The following is a 22,531-nucleotide window of genomic DNA, read 5'->3' as shown; positions in this document are numbered from 1 at the left end:
GGCCCTCGAAAAGGCCAGGCGAGCCGTGGTGGGGTCGAAGTAGGCTGAAAAGGGCACGGGCAACGACTCGCCGGTGATCTACTTGAAATTTTCTGCTTAAGAAAGATTTACAGAGAAATCCCCTAGATTTATTTTATAGACTAAACATACCAATTTCATGTGTTATTTTGAGATAAGTATATTATAAATGTTAAAACTTGTCAAGAAAATGTAATTGAGTCTTAAAACTTTCAAAAGTGTAATTAAGTTTTAAAACTTGTCACGAAAATATAATCGAGTCCTAAAACTTTCAAAAAGTGTAATCAAATCCTAAAACTTATCATAAATGTGCAATCAAGCCCTAAAACTTACAAAAAGTGTCGTCAAAGGAAGGAATTGATTTAAAAAATTTGACAAGTTTTAGAATTTAATTGCACATTTTGAAAGTTTTAAGATTAAATTACACTTTATTGATAAGTTTAAGGATTTTCAATGCACATATCCATTTTATTTTTTTCGTAAGTCACTAGTTACCAAAAGCCGTGTAAAAACTGCCACGTTCCTTTGCATGGCTGAAGTTGTTACGAGAGAATTGTATCCAACAGTTTCTAAAGCCCGCCCAAAATCAACTCTAACCTCAAATTTTAACGAAAAGATGCTATAAAAAGCCCATCTGTACATTTTAAAATAACTATAAAGTATTCAGAAAAACCGTAATTTATGATAATCAGTACATTGTCAAATAATTCAGCGATTTCTTGCTTTCCAAATTTGAACTCGAGATAATTACCAAGTATTTCATAAATCCTTGTCTCTTTGTACTCATGTCAGTTCAAACTTTCGTTTTTTACTAATTTGAAACTATTTTCACTTTTCTAATTTTTCCATGCTAATGCCTTTTTTTTTATTTTTTAGGACAAATAACTAAGGAACCAAAAGTAAATCATGCTAATGGAGAAAATGTAAAGGAAATACCAAGTAATCTTATCCTACAAAGAAAATGAATTTTTAAACAGCAGCCAATTTACAAACTCAATTAATCTCCATTTTTTAGGTGCCGCTTGAGGTCCTGAGTTCAAACTTTGCTATCATTGATTTTTGGGTTGATCCCAAGAGTCACAGATTCGTGAAATTTTATAATTATCCAATGTGGTTGGGGTAAAGAGATTTCAACAACCCTTTCATACCATATCATTGATTGATAGTACATATAGTTTATGAATACAAGAGCGGATTGAATTGAAAAAGGAGAACGATCAGTGATCCAAAGGAGATTGTCTGAATTTACCCTAAATCAAACACAACTATCAAATATCTTTGATTTTGGGCAAAATCTCACGCATGCCTTTGTTGGGAGTCCGACTTCGTATTAGACCATGGTTTTCGGATGCTCCATCACTTTCTTTGCTTCCTTCAAAAATCAAAGCAATATTTTCAACATTAAACTCTTATGAAAAAGACAATAAGATATGTATGTCAATATTTACATGCCATCTGACCAAAAAACATTTATATACTAAGAAAGCAAATAAGGGGAGTTACCGAAGCACAATCCTTGTCATTCACCCACCAATTTCAGCCCACTTCTTTCTAACATCACCCACGTCACATCATGAAATTTAATACATGTTTAATTCGAATTTACCATGGATCCCAAAATATTTGCAAACTCTGAGCTGGATATGAACCAACTATGGCATTGCAGTGCAGCTTTTCCCATCAATCATTATAATTTTCTCATTACTTTTACGATTTGATCGCCATCAAATGATGTCATGAACCTTTTTCTGTTAGCTTTATATGGATAGACAAGTGCGATTTCGACATCGGAATTCAAATGCATGTCCGGAGTAGCTGACGACTGAAAAGTTTTCGACCAGGAAAGAAAAGTGAACGAAACAGAAAATGTTGCTTTCTCCCTCGGTGCTGTCCCCTGAATCGCGTTAGGAGAATCACCGGGTCCATTGGGCGTTTGAAAATGCAAGAAAAGACAAAATGCAACGATTGGAAAACACGTGTGTCGCAATTGTTGGGATGGGTCGACTTCTTGCGGGGCCCAGCTCATCATCTTAAACAAAGAAAAGAAAATAAAAAGATAGGATTGCTTCGCAAAGGAGGAGCACACACAAAACAAGCAAAAGAGAGACAAGAAAAAACAGAGATGTCACTTCCTCGGTATTTTGGAAATTTGCAGATGCAAGAAAAGACGACAGGCAACGATGGGCGTTGCTACTGTGGCAGGACACACATGTAGGAACAGTCCACCATGCCTTGTTAACAAAAGAATTCGATCTCTAGATGGACAAAGTATTTAGCCGGTTCTCTGGACATCGTTAGTCCACACCGTTTGTGGGACGGACCCCGTAATACAACGCTCAAAGAGGGCTGCTATTCCGATCCTTTCACCTGTCGAAAGAAGAAGATTGTATGGCTGGCCAAAAAGGTTGTCGTCACCCATGACATACAGAATTTGATTCAAAAACTGACGAGCCATGCTGTGTGAATCTGTGACCAATGAATGGGCGGCATGTGCATGGATCTAACCAAAATGTTCCGTTTTTGGATTAAAAAAATGAAGAAAATTAGGTTCCATGATTGATTCGAGCTCTATGAAAAAATTATAATATCTTATGTTAAAAGTTATTATCAGGAACAGAACTTAAGACGAAGGATCTCGATCCGACGAGAAAGTCGGAGAAGTTCATGTGCTGAGCGAGGAGCTGCCTGATCACTCCATATAAATACAAGCACAACCCTCCAGATAACATCGAAGCATAAATAAAAAAAGCTGGACTAAGAAGCGAAACCATGATGACCGCATTGGAAATGTGGGGTAACCTCGGCTCCTTCATTGCCGCGCTGATGTTCGCATGGGCCATGTTTAGGCAATACTTCCCTCCCCAGCTCCGCATGCACGTCGAGGCCTGTTGTAAATCGGCGTCTCAGCGGAAGCGGATCGTATATTTGCAATTATGTCGGGAGCTATAGATATCGATCGAAATAAAACGAGGAACAATAAAATGACAGGACACCAGAAATTTACGTGGTTCGGTCCGAATGTCGGAACCTACGTCTACGGGGAGAGCCAAGCAAATCAATCCACTATAAATCGGAGAATTACAGGATTACAATCACATATGCACTCAAGTGTTTCCCAGCCCTACTTTATACCCGATACCCACGGTGTTTAACAAAACAAATCAATGGACTCAACTTCCGCACAAAACCTCTCTGAGCTCAAGCCTCGCACTCTCTCTCTCTCTCGAGCTCTTTTCTCTCGCTCACTACGAAGCTCTTTTCTTTCGCAGCTCATCAAGCTCCAAACGTCTTCTCCTTTTTATCGGTGGAAGAGAAGGAAACAAAATAATATTGTACTCCAGAATTGTCAGAAGGCACCGATCTTCAAAGCATGTGCCTCCATGCATTTAATGTTAGCGTGTGAGCTGAGCAGCGTGTACTGACACACGTAGAAGAGCTTCTGCCTTCTCTCCTTCTTTATCCGCAACAAGACGAAAGAAGTCCACAAAGATGACCAAGAAGAGAAGAAAATTGGGCGCCTACGAGATAGCTTCAGAAGCAGCAAGTGTTGACCAACCAATTCTTCTACAAGCATGCATGCACATGGCCATGTGCATGCATTTAATAACGTAGAAGAATTTGGACGATCACCCCTTCAGATTTTATGCTGACAAATGAGAAGAATCCCATGGATTGAAGACTTTATTTCCAACGCCAAGGGTTGGATCTTTTTCGGCTCCTATCGCACGCTCCTTAATTTTAATTAAATGCTTCGCTGACGTTCTTCCTCGTTTCAACGTGAAAATATTTTGCGTGTATCGGGTATCGTATAATGGATTCAAACTTGAGACATAATTCAACAATTCTCCACCTTGGCTCAACGTTTGAAGCCAAGTTATAGTGATTATTTTCCATGCTCGGCTCTCCCAACGCCCCGATGGGCGCTCATATTCTACAGACACCAATCGAGCTCATACAGAGCTCGAGCTTTGCTGAAGGAACGTGCTTCGTCATCATATCTGCTGGGTTCTCCGCTGTTGCTATTTTCTTCACAACAATTTTACCCTTCGCTATGACATCTCGGATGAAATGGTACCTGATGTCGATATGTTTTGTTCGCTCATGATATATTGGATTATAAGCCAAATATATCGCACCTTGATTGTCACAATGTATGGTGACACTTTTCTGCTCCAGTCCAAGGTCCGAGAGCAAACCCCTTAGCCATATCGACTCCTTTGCAACAAAGGTTAGTGCCATGTACTCCGCCTCAGTTGAAGACAATGCAACATCATCTTGTAAAGACGCTTTCCAACTTATTGCATCACCTGCTAGCGTAAACACGTACCCTGCTAACGATCTGCGATCATCCAAGTTACCGGCGTGATCTGAATCCACGTACCCTGTGGTCTCATTGCCATTGACGTTCCTCCGATACATAATGCCGACGTCTGCTGTCCCTTTTAGATATCTGAGGATCCATTTCACGGCTTCCCAATGAGTCTTACCTGGGTGCTTCATGTAACGGCTGACAACTCTTACAGCCTGTGAAATGTTAGGTCTAGTACATACCATGGCATACATAATACTACCCACTGCACTAGAATAAGGAACACGGGACATATGTTCCTCCTCTTCCCTCGCCTTGCGGTGATAACTTGTCAGAAAGTTTGAAATGTGCGGCTAAAGGAGTACTTACAGATTTTGCTGACTGCATATTAAAACGTGCCACGATCTTTTCAATGTATTTCTTTTGAGACAAACGCAACGTTCCTGCAGCTTTGTCACGCAAAATTTCCATACCCAATATTTTCTTAGCAGCACCTAATTCTTTCATTTCAAACTCAGCACTCAACCGCCGCTTCAACACATCAATATCGGACATATGTTTAGCTGCTATTAACATATCATCAACATATAATAGCAAATAAATCAAAGACCCATCCTCCAATCTCCTAAAATAAACACAACTATCAAATTGACTTTTCGAATAATCTTGACTAGTCATGAAAGCATCAAAAACGCTTATACCATTGTCTAGAGATTGTTTCAATCCATACAATGATTTCTTCAATAAGCAAACATGGTCTTCCTTACCTGGAATAGCAAATCCCTCAGGCTGCTTCATGTAAATTTGTTCCTCCAATTCACCATGAAGAAATGCCGTTTTCACATCTAGCCGCTCCACTCAAGATCCCGTGCAACAACTAATGCAAGTAATACACGAATAGAGGTATGCCTTACCACGGGAGAGAACACTTCATTGTAGTCGATGCCCTCTCGTTGAGTATACCCCCTCGCAACAAGTCTCGCCTTGAACCTGGCTGCCTCTACACCGGGAATGCCTTCTTTCCGTTTGTAGACCCATTTGCATCCAACAATTTTCTGACTTTTGGGTACTTTGATCAACTCCCATGTCTGATTTCGATAGAGTGATTCTATTTCTTCACTCATAGCCTCTAGCCATTGTGATGACTCAGCACTAGCCATCGCCTCGAATAGGATGAAGGCTCATCTATCTCCACCTCATCACCTACAGTTAATGTATAGGCAATATCAGAATAACCATAACGTACCGGTGGTTTAATTTGCCTTCTTTTTCTGCCCGTGGCTATGTTGTGTTGTGGCTCTGCTGGTTGTTCGGTATCACCGTCTTCGGGAATTGTGGCCTCATCTCAAATCTCTTCCTCTCGTTACCTCTCGAGGTCTTTGGAGACTCCGCTTGAATCTCCACCTCACTTCGACACCATGATCCGTTTGCTCTCAAGTTGAGTCTCAAGATTCCTCCTTTGAAGCATTGCAGTCTCGTCAAAGATCACGTCTCTGCTGATTAGAAAACCGGGTGATCTGGGATCAGTGCACCACAGCCGGTAGCCTTTCACCCCTTGTGCATAACCCAGAAATATGCACTTTGCCCTCGGCTCAAGCTTACCATCTCTCGCATGAGCATACGCAGGACATCCGAATATTCGTAATCCGGAGTAATCAACAGGTTTCCCCGACCATACTTCTTCAGGAGTCTTCCACTCGATAGCGTAAGATGGAGATCGACAACTGAGGTAACACGCCATATTTATTGCTTCGGCCCAAAATTCCTTGCCCAATCCCGCATGTGAAAGCATGCACCGAGCTCGCTCGAGTAGAGTTCTGTTCTTCCGTTACGCTACGCCATTCTCACGTGGTGTCCCTGGGAACCGTGCGGTGTCTCACAATCCCTTCCTTTTGGCGTAACTCGATAAAGTCCTTACCACAGAACTCCATGCCATTATCAGTTCTCAGGCACTTGATTTGTTTACTTGACTGCTTCTCAATCAATGCCTTAAAATTCTTGAACCGATCAAATACCTCGGATTTGTGCTTCAGGAAGTACACCCATACCTTCCTTGAGTAATCGTCGATGAATGTCAGCATATATCTGGCACCTCCTTTTGATGGAACTGGAGACGGTCCCCAAACATCTGAATGAATGTATTCGACCGGTTGCTTGGTCGAATGTAGAGCTGTACCAAATTTAACACGACGCTGCTTCCCGAAGATGCAGTGCTCACACAGTCCAGCTTTCCCGTCTTCGACCTTTCAAGCAACCCCTTCTCACTCAAAGCATTGTCATACCCGCCTCACTCATGTGTCCCAATCGCATATGCCATAACTGAGTCAAATTTGAGTCTGACTCACCTGATGAAACTGCAGCAACTCCGGTCACGGTTTCTCCCAGTAAATGATAGAGAGAATTTGCCTTCTTCCCTTTCATCACTGTCAGGGCACCTCGAGAGATCTTCAGCACTCCACCTTCAGCTGTGTATTTGCACCCGAGGTCATCGAGTGTACCCAGAGAAATAAGGCTCTTCTTCAGCGTCGGTACATGCCTTACGTCTGTCAACGTCCGTTCTACGCCATCGTGCATTCGGATCCGAACTGTTCCTATCCCCACAACCTTGCGGGCTGCATTATTCCCCAAAAGAACTCTACCACCATCTGCGATCCGGGTAGGTAGTGAACCAGTTCTTGTGAGGAGTCATGTGATAGGAACATCCAGAATCTAGCACCCATTCGTCTCCTGACGAACTTGTAGATACACATAGGACAGCCTCGGCATCACTGGTACTCTCCTCGGCAACATTCGCCACACTGCTTGTGGCATTTTGCCAAACGCCTTTATTTCTTAGCTTTGGACAATTTCTCCTTATGTGCCCCTCCTCGTGACATTCGAAGCACTTCACGCGACCTTTGATTTTCTATGTCGCGACTTCGACCTGCTTTTGCTTTGACTTCGTTCGGGCCTCCGATGTTGGTCTCTACCTCGAATCACCAGTCCACGCGCTACATCTTGCGCTAGACTGTCATCATGCAACTTTCTCTCGCCACTCCTTTGAAAACAGGGCAGATTTTACCTCTTCTGAGGTAATCGTAGTACGCCCCGTAACAAGGAATCGGTAAAGTGCTCCCATGACTCCGGTAAAGATGCCAATAACATCATGCCTTGTTCTTCATCATCTAAAATCTTGCCAACATTCTTCAAGTCCATCATGAGTTTATTAAACTCATCTAGGTGGGATCTAATGGACGTACCTTCAGTGTATCGGAACTGGAACATTCTCTTCAGCATATATAAGCGATTGTTCAAACCCTTCTTTACATAGAGGGCTTGAAGTTTAGCCCATAACGCTGCGGCATCCTCCTCCTCGGCCACCTCTATTAGCACTTCATCCGATAAGTTCAACAGGATGATGCTCTTGGCCTTCTCCGTTAGCTCGTCCTTTTCAGCATCTCGCATTGTTTCAGGCAACTGAGCCTTGCCCTCCAATGCCTTGGCTAATCCTTGAGTTGTTAATAGCGCCTTCATCTTGACGCTCCACAACCCGAAGTTGTTCCTCCCGTTAAATTTCTCAATCTCTACTTTTGCTCCAGACATAATTGCAGAGTCTTAGCTCTGATACCAATTGTTGTAAATCGGCGTCTCAGCGAAAGCGGATCGTATATTTGCAATTATGTCGGGAGCTATAGATATCGATCGAAATAAAACGAGGAACAATAAAATGACAGGACACCAGAAATTTACGTGGTTCGGTCCGAATGTCGGAACCTACGTCCACGGGGAGAGCCAGCAAATCAATCCACTATAAATCGGAGAATTACAGGATTACAATCACATATGCACTCAAGTGTTTCCCAGCCCTACTTTATACCCGATACCCACGGTGTTTAACAAAACAAATCAATGGACTCAACTTCCGCACAAAACCTCTTTGAGCTCAAGCCTCGCACTCTCTCTCTCTCTCGAGCTCTTTTCTCTCGCTCACTACGAAGCTCTTTTCTTTCGCAGCTCATCAAGCTCCAAACGTCTTCTCCTTTTTATCGGTGGAAGAGAAGGAAACAAAATAATATTGTACTCGAGAGTTGTCGAAGGCACCGATCTTCAAAGCATGTGCCTCCATGCATTTAATGTTAGCGTGTGAGCTGAGCAGCGTGTACCGACACACGTAGAAGAGCTTCTGCCTTCTCTCCTTCTTTATCCGCAACAAGACGAAAGAAGTCCACAAAGATGACCAAGAAGAGAAGAAAATTGGGCGCCTACGAGATAGCTTCAGAAGCAGCAAGTGTTGACCAACCAATTCTTCTACAAGCATGCATGCACATGGCCATGTGCATGCATTTAATAACGTAGAAGAATTTGGACGATCACCCCTTCAGATTTTATGCTGACAAATGAGAAGAATCCCATGGATTGAAGACTTTATTTCCAACGCCAAGGGTTGGATCTTTTTTAGGCTCCTATCGCACGCTCCTTAATTTTAATTAAATGCTTCGCTGACGTTCTTCCTCGTTTCAACGTGAAAATGTTTTGCGCGTATCGGGTATCGTATAATGGATTCAAACTTGAGACATAATTCAACAAGGCCTATGCTCAAAAGGCCGTTGGCCACGTCTACCCGTACGTCCGATCAAATTCCCGGAGTTCACAGGCGAGTGACTCGAGCGGGCGAGGCCTACACCGCAATCCCGTAACTACCTCGACCGAAGCGCCTCCGCCGGGCAAGCGGCTCAAGGCTGAGTCCGTCAAGGACAGCATGTCGCTTGTCCTAAGCATGGACGAGAACGAGGAAGTCATCGACGAATTTGAAGGGGTCAAGCTCGGTGGTCGTCGAGCCCGATCGTCTCCCGTAAGTCCCCATTTTCCCGGTCCCCGTCATCCGAAGACAAGGTGGTAGGGGTGAGCAGCGGTCTAGGGTCGACCTTGGACCGACCCTGGACTGGCCCAACCCTGCCGGTCTTGGTCCGGTTCCCAAGGGGACTGGGTCGGTCCTTGGTCCTGAAATTCCAGGACCAACACTGTGCGGGTTGGTCCTCGGTCCTAAGAGTTTTGGGTCGGTCCAACCCTGGACCAACCCTGTATATTATATTATATTATATTATTTATAATTCTTTTATATATTCAAACCTAAATAAAATGTCTGTTATATTATGTTATATTGAGATGTTCTATCAATAGCACTAATAGTAATTTCAATTTAAAACTCTTGTTGAGTATTAATTATGTGTCGTTTGTTTTATTTTCAAGTGTTTAGAAGTTTAAGTGAATTAACAAGATGTGAAGTTATATATTCATGGTTTATATTAAGTATTTTGAATTTTTTATGGTTTAATTGTATTTTACTAATGAATTTCAGCTGCACTTTGCTTTTCAATTTGTGTCAAATGGTAGAAGTTTTTGAACAGTAGAGTAGTACTACGGTTTGCTACGGTGATTTGCTAGTCAAGTGGTGTGAAGATCATTTTTTGGTTGAGTGGACTCTACATGATCAAATGCAGGAAAACGCTTTTGCATATGGTGTTATGAATATTAAAGATAGATGATTACAAAAACTTTCCATCTTGCCCCATATCTCGATGAGCGGTTAATAGGTACGAAATTTCTATTATTGTGTCATCTTAAATTTGATAAATATGTATTGGTATTTATAGTTTAGTTGCACAATACCACATTATCGATGGATGTGTAATTTGAATTTGTAGATTTGCTTTCTTAGGGAGTACAAAAAATAAGAAGAAAAAAATTATCGATCGGTCCGGGGTTGACCTTGGAACCGGACCGAACCCATTGGGTCGGTCCGGTCCTTGGTCCCAGGTTCAATAGGGTCGGTCCTCGGTCCTAAAAATTGAGGACCGACACTGTACGGGTTGGTCCTAGGGTTAGGGGGTGGCCCGGACCAACCCGGACCATGCTCACCCCTAACAGAAGGTACACACGTGTGTGGGTTAAAATTTACCAGTTTATCAACATCTGTCTCTCTTCCTGGTATATATGCTCATCAACGTGGTTTATTTAATTCGGAGACTTGAAAATCCGTTCACTTTGTTCATGTACTGAATTTTTTTTTTCAATGATGATTTCTTGCCTACACTCACCTTCTCTGGTCAACCAAGCAAAATCAATGAGTCGTTGCTTTTGCGTCCAGGTTTTATAGGCTGACCTTCCACAGAGCCACCGGGACTTGATCACCGGCTCTTACATAAAGCACGTCCCGGAGAAGGGGAAGGTGGTGGCGGCCGACAACCGGCAACGGAAGCTCTTCACCAACAACCCTAGCTCGAACTGGAGCTACCACAAGCCAAGCAAGTGGAGCCACGTGGCATTCAAGCACCCCTCGACCTTTGACACCCTAGCGATGGAGCCGAGCAAGAAGAGGGAGATCATGAACGACCTCCTCAAGTTCCAGCGAGGAAGGAGTACTACGAGCGGATCGGCAAGGCGTGGAAGCGTGGCTACCTCCTCTATGGCCCACCGGGACCGGCAAGTCCACGATGACTGCTGCGATGGCCAACTTCCTCAACTACGACGTGTATGATGTTGAGCGACGACAGTCAAGGACAACACGGAGCCGAGGAAGCTACTAATTGACACGTCCGAAAAGGCGATCATAGTAATTGAGGACATTGATCGCCGCTCGACCTGACCGGCCGAGGAAGACAAAGAAGCAAGAGAAAGATGACGACGGAGAGAAAGCGGATCCCGTAAAGAGAATGGCAAAAGGCGGGGAAGAGAGCAAGGACAGCAAGGTCACGCTCTCGGGGCTCCCGAACTTCAGCGATGGGCTGTGGTCGGCGTGCGGCGGTGAGAGGATCATTGTGTTCACGACCAACTTTGTCGAGAAGCTCGACCCAGCCTTAATCGGGAGAGGGAGGATGGACAAGCATATCGAGATGTTGTATTGCTGCTTTGAGTCGTTCAAGGTGCTTGCAAGGAATTACTTGGGCATCGAGTCGCACCCGCCTGCTTCACATCGTGAGGCGATTCTTGCTGGAGGGTACGGAGATGACTCCGGCAGACGTGGCGGAGAATTTGATGCCTAAGTCGGACGATGAGGACGAGGAGGCTTGCTTGGAGGGATTGATCAAAGCGCTCGAAAAGGTGAAAGAGGATGCTGTTGGAGAAATCCTCGTGAAGAGTTTTGAAGTTGACAAAATGTTTCCATCGTCTAGTCTCAAGGTCGGCGGGACTCGTTGGTTAAAGTCTCGAAGACTTCCGGACAGCCGATTCAAGACTCAAAGTCTATCCTCATTGACAGATCCACGATCCGTTGAAGAAAGGTTATCCCGAACTGGATGTTTTGTTCAGGATTTAACCTTGTCATCTGGAGAAGATCTCGTGGCTGGAGAAGACGTATCAGAATCCTTTGATTGATCAAGATTGATTCAATGACTGAAGATTCGATGATTGTCTAAATATTATTGGAAGGTTCTACTTATGGAAACCGAGATCCCGATTGTATGGGCGAACAGATTGATGGGCTATCAACACATTCCTTTAATAGCTCGAACGATCTTCCTAATTGATTCCGTCCAACGGGTAGATTGGAGGAATTCCTTTGGAAAGTGCCAACGGGTATGATGGCATAAAGGAGTATATAAGGAAGACGTTCTTAGTTGTTTAAGGAGAGTGCGGAATAGAAGAATTCCAAAGTCTCGAAGCTCCTATTTGTTTAGATAAATCTCTTGAGCGAATACTTGTATACAAAAGAGAGTCTATATTTGTGAGAGACCTTGAGGAGGTGTGATAGAACATCTACACTTTGTGGAATCAAGGCAAAGCTGTGCTGTAACTTCTCTTTTGATCATAGTAAAATCCAGCCGGTGGGCTGTCAGTGCGGAAGAGTGGACGTAGGCTTGGAATAAGCCGAACCACTATAAATCCTGTGTTTGATTTTCTCTTCCTTACTCTCTCTACATCGATCATATTTCAATCATTTGCTTCCGTATATCGAAAAATTGTTTGTGCGCCTATTCACCCCCCTCTAGGTGTTTATACTAGCAATATCAATTGGTATCAGAGCCTGTGTACTTACTTTATTTGAAGTGTATTACTTCATAGTAAAAGATCCATGGCTAGTATGCTAGCACCGGGCTGATGGAAGGGCAAAGCAATACTGCACCACCTTACTTTGATGGAAAGGATTACAACATCTGGAAGAACAAGATGAAAGCTTTCCTACGATCAAAGGATCCTCCGGAATGGGACGTTGTAGAAAAAAGGAATTACTCCTACCACCGCATCGTCTTTGAAAGAGGAAAAGAAACCGAAGAATCCAGCGGAATGTCTCGGAAGAAATAACCAAGAGACAGACACTCGATGCAAAAGCAATTTATTCCTTATATTGTGCTTTATCACCAACTGAATATAATAGAATATCTTCTTGTGGTACAGCAAAAGAAGTTTGGGACAGATTGCATATCACCTATGAAGGAACAGATCGAGTGAAGGAAACAAGAATCAACATTCTTCTCGGTCAATATGAAGCCTTCGAATGAAGCCGAGAATCAATATCGACATGTTTAGTCGTTTTACGATATTGTAAATGGTCTTGAAAATCAAGGTCAACCAACTTCGATCCCATGGGGGTAAACAAGCTACTGCGTGGACTCTCCAAGGATTGGAATCACATAAAGACTTCGATAAGAGAGACGCAGAGAATTATGCCACTATCTCGTCGATGAGCTGATTGGAACTCTTCATCCTATGAAGTGGAAAGGATCAATGAAGATGAAGATCCAAGAGGTAAGAAATCCATTGCATTAAAATCAAATGATGATTCCGATGTTACAGATTCAAGAAGATATGGACGATGAGGAGCTTGCTCTCATGATAAGAAGATTCAGAAAAATAAACAGAAAATGAAGAAGGTTCAACTCAAAGAAACAAGGCTTTCAAAGACAGCGGACCAAGTCTGTGATGATGAGGAACCAAACAAAGATGTAGTCTCGCTTTGAATGCAAGAAAAAAAGGACACATCGGACCAACTGTCCTCTTTTTGAAGAAAAAGAAAGGAAAAGCTGAAAAATTTCGAAAAGCTCTCAAAGCTGAAACCTGGAGTGATACGAGTGTGAAGAAAGTGATAATGAATATGCCAATCTATGTCTGATGGCACAATCGGACTCGACTGGATCGGACTCGGGATCGACTCGATGACAGAATTTGAGGCAAGTAATTTTAAAATTCCTGTCAAAGTTTCTAAATATATTGAGGAACTATGCGTTAGTCTTAAGACTTCTCTCAAAAGTATTTCCAAACTAAAAAGGGAAAACTCAGCCTAAAACAAAAGGAAAAGGTTTTAGCAGAAAAAGTTAAAAGTCTAGACTTGTCTGTTTCCAATCTTAAAGAAAGTGAAGAAAATCTTTTAAAAGAAAATGCTTTCTTAAAAACAGACTTATCTAATATATCAAAGAAATTTTCTATGGGATCTGAAAACTTGAGAAAATTCTTTCAAGACAAAGACCTTACTTCAATAAGTCTGGGTCCTGGTATGACAAGAAACAATTCCCTTGATTGATTTTCCTAAAGTAAAAGAAAGAATTAAGAAAAGGCTTTCAAGTGAGGTTTACAAAAATCACTTCAAGAAAGTCTTTGTAAAACCCGTAGGTAGAAATGCTCTCGATGTTCTAAGTGCAACAATCCGGATTACTTTGAAAAAGAGTGTCCTATGGTATGGAAACCTATTAAGAAAGTATGGGCTAATACTGTTTATCTTACTAACACCAAAGGACCCAAGAAAATTTGGGTACCAAAGAAAGCTTGAGACTTTTTGTTAAATGCAGGTCTCCATCAAGAAACAGGTAAAGTGGTATCTTGACAGCGGATGCTCAAGACACATGACAGAGACTCAAATTGCTTTATAAAGCTTGCTCAAGTAAATGGTGGAAAAGTTTCATTTGGAGGAAACAGCAAAAGGAAGTATTGTGGGATTTGGAACCGTGAAAATTGGAACTCTCACAATAAGTAATGTTTCCTTAGTGGAAGGACTCAATTACAATCTTCTCAAAGATTAGTCAATTGTGTGATACTGGTTTCAAGATCTCCTTTCAAGAAGGAACATGTTCCGAATAAGTAAAGACTCTACTCAATCTTTTCTGGGTCGAAGACATGGAAACATCTATCTTACGGATGTGAAACCAAATGAATCGCAATGTCTTATCTCAATTCAAGACGAAGCAAGCTTATGGCATAAAAGCTTGGTCATGTCAACATGAAGCAATTAGCCAAAATTTCTTCAAAACAGCTTGTTCGAGGATTACCCAGATTGCCATACCAAAAGACTGATTCATGCACTCCATGTATTATGGGAAAGCAGGTAAAAAATTCTTTTAAGCCAATAAATCATGTCTCTACTAATCATGTTCTACAGTTGCTGCATATGGATCTCTTCGGACCAACCAACTCGAGTATTGGGGGTAAGAAGTATTGTCTAGTAATTGTTGATGATTACTCCCGTTTTACTTGGGTATATTTCCTTTCAAGTAAGTCCGAAACCTTTTCGTATTTTGAAAATTTTGCTAAAAAGGTTCAAAATGAAAAAGGTTGTGTTATCTCTAGTATAAGAACAGATCATGGAGGTGAATTTGAAAATCAAGATTTTACAAAATTCGTGATGAATCTGGCCGTAAGCATATGTTTTCCTCTCCGTATACTCCTCAAAGAAAATGGAGTTGTGGAAAGAAAGAACAGATCTCTTCAAGAAATGGCTAGAACTCTTTTAATTGAAAGTAGAATTTCTTCTCGATTTTGGGCGTGTGTTTCAACAACTTGCTATATCATCAATAGAGTTTTCTTAAGATTTATTCTTCGAAAACCCCTTATGAGTTATTCAAAGAAAAGAAGCCTATTGTTTCATACTTTCATGTATTTGGGTGCAAATGTTTCATATTGAAAAATGCAAAAGATCGAGTTGGTAAGTTTGAAGAAAGATCGATGAAGGTATCTTCCTTGGATATTCTACTTCAAGCAAAGCCTACGAGTCTATAACAAGAAGAGCCGACCGTGGAGGAGTCAATGAATGTCAAATTTCAAGACTCAACGCAAGATGAATCAAGTCGAGACTCATCAAGAAGAGTCTCGAACCCGCTTTCTGAACCCTCCAAAGTCTACAACTCAAGAAGCATCTCGACTGAAAACCAGCTTCAAGATGTTCGTGAAGATCCAAATAAAGAAAGGGATCATCAACCTGGACAAATCAACGAGTAACTGGAAGCATAAGTCTAGTCATCCCAAAGATCTTATAATCGGCGAAATTAATGAAGGAATTCGCACTGATCCAAAAGGCGAGAAGAGTCTAGTCTTTGTGGCACTCGTTTCGAAATTGAACCAAAGAGCATAGAAGAAGCTTTATCGATGAAAGCTGGATTGAAGCTATGCAAGAAGAGCTCGAGACAGCTCAGCATAAATGATGTTTGGGAATTGACATCCAAACCAAAAGGAAAAACTGTTATTGGAGCCAAATGGGTGTTCAGAAACAAGATGAACGAGAAAGGGAAAGTCGTACGAAATAAAGCAAGACTCGTGGCCAAGGGATATACGCAAGAAGAAGGAATAGACTATGATGAGACTTACGCTCCAAAGGGGCAAGGTTAGAAGCTATTCGTCTATTACTTGTGTTTGCTTGTTTTAAGAATTTCAGGTTATTCCAAATGGACGTCAAAAGCGCCTTCCTAAATGGATTTATCCATGAGGAAGTTTATGTGGAACAACCGCCCAGGTTTGAAGACCCAAAGAAGCCGGACTCGCCTTCGAGGGAAAAAGGCTTTGTATGGTTTAAAGCAAGCACCTCGGGCTTGGTACGACAGTTAAGTAATTTCCTATTACAAAATGGTTTTGTCAAAGGTAAAGTAGATACGACCTTATTTATCAAGAAGGAAAACAAAAGTTTCTTACTTGTTCAAATATATGTGGATGACATTATTTTCGGATCCTCTAATGAGAATCAGGCAAGAAATTTTCTAAGTCTATGCGGGATGAGTTTGAAAAGAGTATGATGGGAGAATTAACATTCTTTCTTGGTCTTCAAATAAAACAATTGAAGGAAGGAACTTTTATTTATCAAGAAAAATATGTGAATGATCTTGTCAAAAGGTTTGGACCGGAGAATTGCAAAAAGGTAGACATTCCAATGTCAAGTTCTTTAAAGATAGACAAAGATGAAGAAGGGAAGAAAGTTGATCAAAAGTCATGACAGAGCATTATTGGATCACTTCTTTATCTTACGCCTCTAGACCTGATATTTTGTTGAGTGTTTGCATCTCGTGCTAGGTTTCAATCGATCCTAGAGAATCTCATCTCGGTGCTGCGAAACGCATCATTAAATACGTCGCTTCATCATCAAGCATCGGTCTTTGGTATCCTAAGAAGGAGACTTTAATCTTCTGGATATTCGAGACGCAGATCTGGCCGGTTGCGAGAGTTGATAGAAAGAGCACTTCAGAACTTGCCGCTTGCTTGGAAGCGGGACAAAGGTCTTGGTTTTCAAGGAAACAAAGCACTGTGTCTCTTTCAACAACGAAGCGAGTATGTAGCTCTTGGAAGCTGCTGTTCGCAAATTCTATGGATAAAACAACAGCTAAGAGACTTTGAAATTGAAGACTCATGCACGGAGATTAATTGCGACAACACCAGCGCTATCAACCTCACCAAAAATCCAATTCTCCACTCAAGAGCAAAGCATATAGAGATTCGACATCACTTTATAAGAGACCATGTTCAAAATGGAGATGTTTCAATTCAATTTGTTGACTCAAAGAATCAACCGGCGGATATATTCACAAAGCCTTTGGAGAAAAATCAATTTGAGTCTATACGGACCCGGACTCAATATTTTGAGGTATGAGGTTATCAAAGTCTAAAGACTTTCGGACTCGGAGCTTTACAAGACTTTATCAACAGTCTTGGCTAGACCTTCGATCCGTAAGTCTTTCTCTCTCCAATCTTATCTTGAAAAGGTACGATCATCGACCGTGTTTAAATTGTTGCTATATTTAATTAACATAAATATTGCATCGATTCATTTTCAAAAGGGAAGTTATTTTGAAATAACTATTTTTGCGGATAAAGACAGTTATTTTGAAAATGCATATTTTTATTTCCTTTGTGACGGTTTGTTTACTCTTCTTTTTTAACCGAACAAGCACCGTCGAATTCTCTTCACTTTTCTACTCTCTCTCAAAAAACCCTAGAAAGCATCGATCCTCCATTCCCGTTTGTCTTCTTCGCTAAATCTTCAAAAAGTTATCATCTTTTCGGGAAAGTCAAGCTAGGAAACTTCCAATCACCGTTAAAGATGTCTTCTTCACGAAAGTCGTCAAGAATCGCAAGCGGGGGACCACAGAGAATGAGTGAGGGGCCTACGCACTTCGATCTTGCGAAGATGAAGTTTCTCCGGATCAGCAACCGAGCCCACAACATTCTCGGCGAGCGTCATTCTCCACCTTCTAGTCCTCAAGGCGTTGTTGATCGGCATCGGGAAGAAATCATCGAGGAGGCGGACCCGTAAGAGTTCAAAAGCCCGCTTTTATTTACAAGCTATATCGTGCTTTAAAAGGAATTCATACTCCTTTGAACTATGTTGATGATTTTGTTAAAGAAAAATGATATAGGAACGAATATATCTTTCTCGAAAAGAATGGAAAGTTTGGGAATCGCTCGTAAAGGGGTGGCCGAGGAAACCCTTGCGAATATCCCAAGTGATCCTCGTGGACCGGGGGCCAAATCCTGTAGATGGGAATGATGATGACAATCTGTTCAGTCTATTTCAACCGAAAATGGGTATTGCGGCTGAAATTCAAGGAAAAAGGGGAGATTTGTTCAGATCAAAGGAACAAAAGGATCTGTACTCGAAATTGCTTTGAAGCGTGGGGTAATAAACCCTAGGAGTGTGGACTTTGATTTTCTCGGATGCTTTGTGAAAATGAACTTGAGGGAAAAGTTCAGTTATCTTCAACTTGAAAAGTTTTGTTCTGACTCTACTGAGGCTTATACTGAATTGACTGCATATTTCTATTCAAATCTTAGCTTTTTGGATGCGAATAGATTCTCCTTTAGTGTTAAAGAACAAGACTATGTTGTGGATATGAATATGCTGGCAGATGTGCTAGAAGTTGAGAGAGCAGATGTCATCCGATTAAAGTTTCCATTGCTGGGGCTACACTTGAACTGGTGAAGGACGGGAGAACAGATGAGAAGATCACTTACTCACGGATGAATGCATTCAACATCTTGCTTCACAAAATCGTGATCAATTGCCTTCGGCCGAAATCAACTTCCAAAACCGATGTGTCAAGTTCGAGGCAAAGTTGATGTATGCCATCCTCTCGTGGTAAGAAGTTTTCTCTCCCTCATACTTTGTTATGTTTCATATGTATAGAGCGATGATGAAGGACGGAGGTCAACTCCCTTACCCAAGCCTTGTTACAAAGTTATTCAGACATCTGAATATTCAGCCTTCGCAAATCTTTTGTGTTCGATCATGCGTTCATATGGTGGTAGGACTGAAAATGGTAACCAAAATGCGTCTGAAGGAACTGAGCAAGGAATTAGAGAAATTCAAGGAGAAGACTCCTACCAAATCTCATCAATTCTCTTCTTCTGCTAAGAGAAAGGGAAGGAGCCCATGGCTGCTCCATCAAAGAAAAGAAGAGCTCTCCTCGTTGAGGATGAAGATGATGACGATGACATCACCATCTCGCAATGGCTTTGAGGAACTTAAGTCATCCTGTTCCACGAAAGAATCGGAACAAAGGACGAAAGAAGCGAGAGGAGAAGGAAGAAGAAGAAAGAGAAGCAAAAGAGAAGGAAGAAGAAGAAAGGGAAACAGAGCAAGAAGCGAGCAAGAAAGACCCGAAGAAGAAAGAAGAGAAGGAGAACCTGAGGAAATCTCTTCTCCACCTGTAGGCATGAAAACAGGGGGAGTTCAGGAGAAAGGAGTGACATCTTCATTTCCAGATGAAAGTGAAGGAGTTAGTCGCTCGCTTCGGACCCGAAGATGTTTATGCATCTCAATTTCCGAGGAAGTTCATGAAGCTTCATCGCCCAACCTGCGAGATTATCTTGATCCACCATCGTCTCGCTTTTTACTCCATCGAACGAGCGAAGCAAGTACTCGGACGATAATGGAGCAGATTTTCGCAATCATGGAATTCTCTTGGAGATGAAAGGTCAGATTTATGCCTTGGGATGCGAAGTTCAAAGCTTGAAGAATGAAGGTCAAGCTTCTTCCTGTTCATTAAATGAAAAGATGCAAGCCCTCTCTATTCGAAATCGGGCCAATGCCAAGAGTGAGGAGGTTGTACAGTTGAAGGAAGACTTTAAGAGGTCGGAAGGCATTGTTCGATCTATGGAAGATTTCCAGCTTGTCCGCGTTCCCAAGCAATCTTGATTTCATCTCATCCTTTTTAAATGATGACAAAAAGGGGGAGAGATGCATGATTTGAAAACTTTCAATCTTTTTAACTGTTTGTTGGATTGTGTTTAACTGTCTGTTTGTTTTTGACAGACTTTGACTTTGTTTTATGTCCGGATAAGAATGCCTAGACTTGATTTGACTGGTTTGACTGCTTCTATTTATCAATATTGATATCTTATGAATGGCTTAAATCATATATTGGACTAACCTATTTTCGTGGTTGCAGATTCTAGTGTTATTCTATTAGCCATTTATTTCCATAAGATATGCATATGTGTTTGAGAAATGTTTTGCGGAGTCAAAGTTATCTAAATCACGTAGGAAGGTTTTGTCACCATCAAAAAGGGGGAGATTGTTGGAGAAATCCTCGTGAAGAGTTTTGAAGTTGACAAAATGTTTCCGTCGGTCTAGTCCGAAGGTCGCGGACTCGTTGGTTAAAGTCTCGAAGACTTCCGGACAGCCGAGACTCAAGAATCAAAGTCTATCCTCATTGACAGCACGATCCGTTGAAGAAAGGTTATCCCGAACCGGATGTTTTGTTCAGGATTTAACCTTGTCATCTGGAGAAGATCTCGTGGCTGGAGAAGACGTATCGAATCCTTTGATTGATCAAGATTGATTCAATGACTGAAGATTCGATGATTGTCTAAATATTATTGGAATGTTTTGCTTATGGAAACCGAGATCCTGATTGTATGGGCGAACATGATTGATGGGCTATCAACACATTCCTTTAATAGCTCGAACGATCTTCCTAATTGATTCCGTCCAACGGGTAGATTGGAGGAATTCCTTTGGAAAGTGCCAACGGGTATGATGGCATAAAGGAGTATATAAGGAAGACGTTCTTAGTTGTTTAAGGAGAGTGCGGAATAGAAGAATTCCAAAGTCTGAAGCTCCTATTTGTTTAGATAAATCTCTTGAGCGAATACTTGTATACAAAAGAGAGTCTATATTTGTGAGAGACCTTGAGGAGGTGTGATAGAACATCTACACTGTGGAATCAAGGCAAAGCTGTGCTGTAACTTCTCTTTGATCATAGTAAAAATCCAGCCGGTGGGCTGTCATCGTGCGGAAGAGTGGACGTAGGCTTGGAATAAGCCGAACCACTATAAATCCTGTGTTTGATTTTCTCTTCCTTACTCTCTCTACATCGATCGTATTTCAATCTGTTGCTTCCGTATATCGAAAAATTGTTTGTGCGCCTATTCACCCCCCCTCTAGGTGTTTATACTAGCAATATCAGATGCCAGGAAGAAATCAGAAGAAGAAAAAGCTGCTGCAGCGGAAGCAGAAGCAACTGCAGCTAGAGCAATGGCTCAGGAAGAAGGGCAACAGACATCGAGTGCGGGAGAGCAAGAAAAAGGTGGGAGAGGATGTGCTGAAGAAGTGAAAGAGAATGGCGTACTCGACTATTATTTTAGCAACAAATCCAATAAATCTTAAGTATAGTCCTTGGTGTGTTGATCTTTTATGTGAAGAGAGTGTGTGCAGGTATAAATGGTTTGCATTATGGAAGAACCACATGTATATATGATATTAGGCATTGCTAGCTATAAATGAACTAAAAAATAGTATAAGGTATTTGATGATAAGGAAAAGAAGCTAAGTGCAATTGATTTTTTTTTTTTTTAAGTTACACCTTACAATTTTCTCGGTACTCGAACAAAGCAGGCCATTCTAGTAATCTGGCTACACACATCACAATTTCACGACTTGTTAGTTTGAAGAAAGTATTTTGAATATCTTAAAGAGAATTTTTCTTAAATTAAGGTTCGCTTGTTTGGCAGAAAAGATATGAGTTAAAAAATATTTTTCTAAAAGTAATTACTCGTATCACTTACAAAAATAAATATTTGAAATTTTTTTTCATCATTCACATAAATATTTAAATATAAATTATTGTCGATAATGAAAAAGTATTTTATAATCTAAGGTGCGTCTAGATCAACTTCAACCTCAAATGTTTACTAAATTCCTGTCCTTTTTATTTACGTCGGTTCAAACTTAATTCATTTTATTTTTCACCAATTTAGAACTGTTGTCACTATTGTTCTTCTAGAATTCTACTAGAAAGAAATAAGGAAGATAAAAAAAGTGGAGGATTCTAATGGAGAAAAAGTAAAGGAAGCAACCAGGTAATTGCATCCTACAAAGGAAATGAACTTTTAACCCGCAACCGATAGGCAAATACATATATCACCGCTCGTTGGGGCGAGGAGACTGCGACACCTGCTGGGATTAGTTGATTGCTAATTAGCGCGACACATATCCGAGAACAACTGAACAATTCTTTGCAAAGTTATTTTATTTTATTTTTTTTAAGGAAAAAGATATACGTTCTTTTCGATCGATCGGGCAACCATGGGGAAAACTGTCCAAAAAGTCCTAAATTATCGTACGACGGCCAATTCAGTCCTAAATTTTTCAATCGTGCCTACTTAGTCCTAAACCTTTTGACGATTTGCTAATTTAGTCTTTTCAACCAATTTTAACCGAAAATTGCTGACGTGGTGGTTTAATCAGTATTGGCCGTCCCACGTGATACGACCATAGGACAATCGGTGCTAATGTGGACTAATTCATATAATTATTTAATTTTTTTCTGATTTTTAATCTTCTTACTCTGCTGGTTGCTAGGCCTCAAGCAAGGGTTGATGACCTAGCTAGCTTGCCCAGTCACTGGTGAGGCGAGCAAAGTTGAGCCTCACTAAGTTGGGCGATGTCGGCGACCTCGGGCGACGTTGGTGAGATCCCTGGCCTTGCTTGTGGCCAGCCATTGCCGAGGTTTGGAGGCTAGAGGAGGAAGGGTA

At 41.4% G+C, this 22,531-nt stretch overlaps 1 non-coding gene across 1 annotated transcript in view; it reads left to right on the top strand.

The window, feature by feature from the left end:
• The first annotated feature begins 2,740 nt into the window (after positions 1-2,740).
• Positions 2,741-22,531, top strand: part of LOC104428865 — a 20,629-nt gene continuing 838 nt past the window's right edge. The window contains exons 1-5 of the transcript XR_005546786.1: positions 2,741-2,901; positions 8,895-9,199; positions 10,455-11,407; positions 19,073-19,135; positions 20,943-21,084. This is a non-coding gene — a transcript (AAA-ATPase ASD, mitochondrial). The remainder of the gene's footprint in view (positions 2,902-8,894; positions 9,200-10,454; positions 11,408-19,072; positions 19,136-20,942; positions 21,085-22,531) is intronic.

This window comes from Eucalyptus grandis, chromosome 10, assembly GCF_016545825.1.
Source record: "Eucalyptus grandis isolate ANBG69807.140 chromosome 10, ASM1654582v1, whole genome shotgun sequence".
Taxonomy (NCBI): domain Eukaryota; kingdom Viridiplantae; phylum Streptophyta; class Magnoliopsida; order Myrtales; family Myrtaceae; genus Eucalyptus; species Eucalyptus grandis.
The sequence above is the reverse complement of the archived record's forward strand: the minus strand, read 5'-3'. Positions and strand labels throughout refer to the sequence as shown.